The sequence below is a fragment of the Euprymna scolopes genome, chromosome 4, assembly GCF_053919585.1.
Source record: "Euprymna scolopes isolate OS-2025 chromosome 4, ASM5391958v1, whole genome shotgun sequence".
Lineage (NCBI taxonomy): Eukaryota > Metazoa > Mollusca > Cephalopoda > Sepiida > Sepiolidae > Euprymna > Euprymna scolopes.
The window spans coordinates 181,315,977-181,321,976 of record NC_136485.1 but is presented as its reverse complement, the minus strand read 5'-3'; positions in this window follow the sequence as shown (position 1 = coordinate 181,321,976).

The window sequence follows — 6,000 nt, the reverse complement described above, 5'->3', positions numbered from 1 at the left end:
TGTGATATGGGAGCTGGATAGTGACAATTGGTGTGAAGGGTCGCCCCTACATTGACCAAGGTCTGATATGTAGGGTTACCCCCGCATATGGTCTTTGCTTGCAGTATCTGTTCCAGCAGATACTACACATTGATCTTGGCCAAAAGGCCAGGAAAGTGGTATTTATTTGCTCCCCCACAGAGCAAATTACGCATTAGGCCGATTTTTAATGTGAGGAGTGAAGGGGAAATGGGGGCCAACTCCCTGGGGATTGGGGGAGCTGGATAGTGACAATTGGTATGAAGGGTTACGCCTACATTGACCAAGGTCTTATATGTGGGGTTGTCCCCACATATGGTCTTTGATTGCAGTATCTGACGGAACAGATATTACACTTTGATCTTGGCCCGAAGGCCACAAAGGTGGTATTTATTTATTCCCCCTTCGAGCAAATTAGGCACAAGGCCGATTTTTAATGTGAGGAGTGAAGGGGAAATGGGGGCCAACTCCTCAGGGAGTAGGGGAGCTGGATAGTGACAATTGGTATGAAGGGTGGCCCCTACATTGACTAAGGTCTTATATGTGGGGCTGCCCCCACATATGGTCTTTGTCGAATTTTTAACGTTTCAAAGTCGGGCAAATTAAATAGGAGGGCGACTCCCGTTCGAAACTTATAGATATTATGATTTCGACGTGATATAAAAAGTTTTAAAAATGAGCAACGGCCGCGAGAAGCTGCCGAAAAAATACTTTTGTGGGCATACACAAAAAGCGAACATACATACGTACACACATTTTCGCTTTTATATATATAGATTATCAGTTCAACCCGGCTTTTCTTGGGCTCTATGTACTCTTCATAACTTCATGTGCATATGTATACATATATATTAAAAAGTTTGACTCATGTCCAGGTAACCTAAATCTTAAATTTCAAGTGTTTGAACCTAAAATTGGCGTAGGAGTTTGATAGCGTCTGCAAAGGTAAACTCTTTCAGCTTTTACCTCTTTGCAGCCAAATTTTCTCCCAAACACTGATGAAAAAGCTTGCTTCCTGTCTAAATACACTTATGTAAAATTTCAAATGTTTAGACCCAAAATTGTCTATATAGTTTGCTAGAGATCGCAAAGGTCAAATCTTTTAAAGTTTGACCCTTACCAGCCAAATTTGCGGCCAAAACCTGATTAAAAAGCTTGCCTTAGTATGATACATCTAATGTAACATTATCGTCTTGAGGGAGTGATTTGCTCCCCATTGGGTAGGTTGAACTCCCCCTGGGACGTGAGGAAGACTAGGCAAATATTCTATGACTGTCTAATTGAATCCCGGACAATGGCGGGTATCAAAAATACTTGAAATAAAACAGATATATATTTTTTATTGTTAAAACCAGACATATGTTTTGTTGCTTGAGAATGAAGAGACCGGAAATGTCAAAACAGAGTGGAGATGAAGCCAGACCTATCGGGGTGGTGTAGGCGGAGAGGAGGAACAACAGCTAAACTCCACTGCGTGGAGCGGGAGTTGGGAGTGTAAGGTTCGGCGGCCGCTAGACTGACTTGAATAGTGTCAGTGAAAGGAGGGCAGGTGACGCTCGCAGCCTGCACAGCCGACGACTACCCTTCTCGCGCACATTGGAAGGAGAAATTTGTGTGAAATATTCTTTTTTCTTTTCTTTTTTTCTTCTCCCTCTCTCTCCTTTAGTTGTATACGCCACGTTGATTGATAGTTATTAATCGAGGTTCGTTAATTAAATTACATATAAATTGTGAAGGGAGAATTGCGGTGACTGAATTTGATTTTTTAAAATAGCTGAAAAAATGATGAGATTATTGTTTTTTTTAATAGGTTTTGTGAATTTTGATGATTTCTGTTAGCTGAATTAACCTGTACTTTATGAAGCGGTATTAATCATTGTTGTTGGAAAATTAAACTTATGCGAGTTGTTTTTATGATTTCCAACGAAAATAATTAGAAATATACATTTTGAGAATTGAATTTATTTTTGGGGAATTTATTTATCTTTTTTCCTTTCTTCCTCGATCTGGAAGGATTTCTCTCATGAAATTGAACAGATTTTAGTTGAATTCAGTTTAGAATAATTAAAGACATTAACTTCAGCAATTAAATTGACTTTTGAGAAGAAAATAGAATTTTACCGCAGTCGGGAAGGATTTCTTCTCGTGAAATAAGAGTCAAGAGGCCGCTAATTGAGTGAGATTAATTGAAAATAATGAGTAATAAATTACTAAATAATTACTAAAATAATTACTAACATTACTAAATAATTACTAAAATAATTACTAACATTACTAAATAATAATTACTAAAATTACTAAATAATAATTACTAAAATTATTAAATAATTACTAAAATAATTACTAATTAATTGAGTGGGATTAATTGAAAATAATAACTAATTAAAAGTATTACTGAGCAAGGTAGTAAATTAATTGTAGTGCACCCAATTTAGTGCGAAAAGCGATTTATACTTTTTTTAGATGGATTTTTCATTGCGAGTAAATCATGCGTGTGGTGTTCGCGCCTGGAGACATTAGTCAATAACAGAATTTCTTGCGGGAAATTGGTGCTTTAATAGACTTTCCTTGAAGCACTCAGCTCGCGAAGGCCTTTAAACATTACGCAACTTTAGTATTTAATTTTTTTATATAATTGTTGAGATGAATTCTGGGTATTTCAGCTGAACTGCAAGTGTTAGTATAGGTAGTGACTGTAGTTAGCCGGTCCCTTGGTTTTACTGAGTGTGTCTGAGCAGATCCCGCTCGGGCGTACCCCCCGTGGGTAAGGCGCTGGGAGGGGGCGTGGCTGACTTCTTATAAATTTTATACATAGAAATGTGTTCTGAAATATCGAAGAGCATTCAATGAATTAGGGGTCGTGTTTTTTTAAGTGTTAGAAAAAAACAGGAGGGTAGCGCCTCCGACCTTCAGAACCCTGTGGTAATTCAGGGGTAAGGAAGAATGATGACGACTCAATTGAGGGAGTTTTTGAGTGTGGTGATCGGGGACTGTCTTGTTGGTGATTTGCCCATGTCGATGATGACTGTTTTGCATGATCTGCTGGTGCAGTCCTGCTGAGAGGTCGACGAAGGTGAAAGGGTTCCTTGGCCCTGGAGAAAATGTTTTGTCTATGTACAACGAAATTTGGTCAGCCGCGGTCTTCCCTTAAGTGAGATATCTTTCTTATCAGAATTCTTTGAGTGAGTCATATATGACTCACTCAAAAATATATATCATATATGTATAGACATACAATTCTTTGTATGACAATTCTTTGAGCGAATCACATATGGTATGCTATGAACATACAATTCTTTGAACGAGTCACCTACGAGTAGCTATTGACATAAGGTATTTTTCTTCGTTAGCGACCTTTGAATAACAATTCTTTGAGCGAGTCACATATGGTATGCTATAATACAATTCTTTGAACGAGTCACCCATGAGTAGCTATTGACATAATGTAGCCATTGACATAAAAATATTTTTTGTAAGCGACCTTTGTATAACAAGTCTATACGAGTTGTTGTAGACATGGCGTGTTCTTTCTTCTTATCAGAGTCTTTGATGATATGCAGCATAACCAAGGGATGAGCCCTTGGGAAATTGTTCTTATTCTTGTTTGGCGTTATTGGCCGACCATAGTCGCCTTCTTTTTAGGCGGAGTACCCCCCACACACACACACGCACACGGTGTAACTAAGGGAGAGGAGTCCCTGGGAATTTATTTTTTCTCTCTTCTTTTCTCGCCGTTCCATTGTTGGTAAGGCGTCATCGATAGGGCATGGCCGTATTTCTTTCTATATTTTGTTATTGGCGGCCACAACAGTTGTTAGACGTACCCAACCTCCATACATTGTTATGGGTGTATCAGCTGGACGGTTGAGTCGCTGACCGAGCCATTTCAAGAAAACTAGCGAGATAATAATCACAGTCGAACCGACTGGTGATACTAGTGAATGATTTGCGGCCCTATAGGGAATTAAGTAGCGCTCATCGGAGGGGAATTGATCAGTTTGATGTATTAAGAAGACAATTAGTTAGTACATATGAACAGGTGGGGCAATATATGCAGATACTGAGTCCCTTAGAGGACGAGACGTGCATTTTAAGGCGCCGGTGGACCGATAAAAGGAACCATTATCAAGATTTAGGAACCTGGAACCCAGGCCTAAGAAAGCGGTTATACCTATAATAGGCAAAGCTTTGGAGGCATTATTCAGAGTGGTTACGGGAGAGACCTCGAGTTAAGAAGGACATGAATAGAGCAATTAGAGCGAGGGCAGAAAACATTAACACAAATTACCAAGGAGGGGTTATCAATATTAAATATCACTAGGGTAGAAATGCAAGAAAATAGGGAAGACCTTAATGATATTATTAATCATTTAGAAGCTTTGCATGGGGATTTGTGGAATGTGCCTAGTCGAATTGAAACTGAGTTTTCGAGAGGGGAAACTTTCCTACAGAGATATTTACAATTAATGCATACGCTGCAACGGTTACAACTTTTTTAAAATTAACTTTTAGTAGTTAGAAAACCTTGATTTTGTCTGTCTTTTCATCCAGGCGCCCATGCGAGCTTAGCTTTTGCTTTTCAGCAGAATTCAACACATAGGCGTTGAGAATCCATGTGGAGGACTTCCGGTAGACTTGACATCACGATCCACAGTTTCCGAAGAAGTTAGAGGTCACTTCTTGACGGGAGTAACAGGAGACCAGCCACACTTAAATTTCAAGTGTCAACAAGTAGCGGGGGAGTTTAGTAGAGTTTTTAAAAGTCAAATCGTTGAACTAAAGGTTACAATCAGGATTCAGTTCTGGGATTCGGGAAGACAACATCACATTTCTGCCCTCTTCTTTTCCAATCAACCACACCTGGCCTCTCGCCACCAATGTCACACAGCACAATCCGAACGTCAGCAACACAAAATACTTTAAGAGAAGATGTTCACGACTCTTTTCTTTTTGTGCCTTCCATGGAATTTTTCCCAGCTTTTATATCCTCCTATCTAGAAAAAAAAGGAAGAGACAGGAAAAAAATAGCTTCTCCCAGCATGGCCTGCCTTGCCAAGATGCCCTTCGTGTATATAAATGAGCTAGCCATCCTTTCCTTCTTCTTTCCCAAAGAGCAATGCAGACACGCCATGTACTGAGACTAAAGCCGCCTTCAGAACTGCCACTGACCACTGTTAATGCAAGAAAGTTGTATGCTCAGTCTGTTAAAATCCAACGTAGTTGAGCAGCGGTTTGGTTCTTAATAGTTTTGGCATATAGCAAACAGGGTCCTGAACAGAAGCGTGTGTTCTATCTCTACCATCATCAATTGACCTGAGGTAATCTCGTCAGCATCAGACAAAGCCAAACTCTTTACAAAGAACTTTGCAGCTAATTCCACCCTATACAACCATGGCAATACACGGCGCGTATTTCCTCCTGTAAAAGAAAACACGCTATGTCACATACAAATATATGTGCATGATGTTGCCAAGCTCATCAAGAACCTTGATTCCAGTAAGGAAACTGGCCTTAACGGCATTCCAATTATAGTGTTGAAAAAGCTTCGACCAGAACTAGATCCCATACTTACAAAGCTGTTTAAGCGTTGTCTTAAGGAGAATTGCTTCCCAACGCCCTGGAATATCTCATCAGTATGTCCTGTCGGGATCATATGGGGGCACATAAATGGTGACTCAAAATACGCGAATAACGACGTTGACTACAATTCTGAGGGGGAGACATTTGTAACAGTTTTTTGAACATCATGACGACTGTGATGATAATATTGGAAGGAAACATTTATATCAGACTGGGATCATTCTTGGAAGTTTCATATTAATACAGACTGGGAAATGTGATGCAACATTTCGTAACACATATAGAGAAGGGGAAATATATTATTGTTGATGGCGGGGGGGGAACATAATACTTGGAACGATTGTTACAAGATGATGATCAAAACACATTTGCCTTTTCGGTTGTGAGGAATGACGACACGAG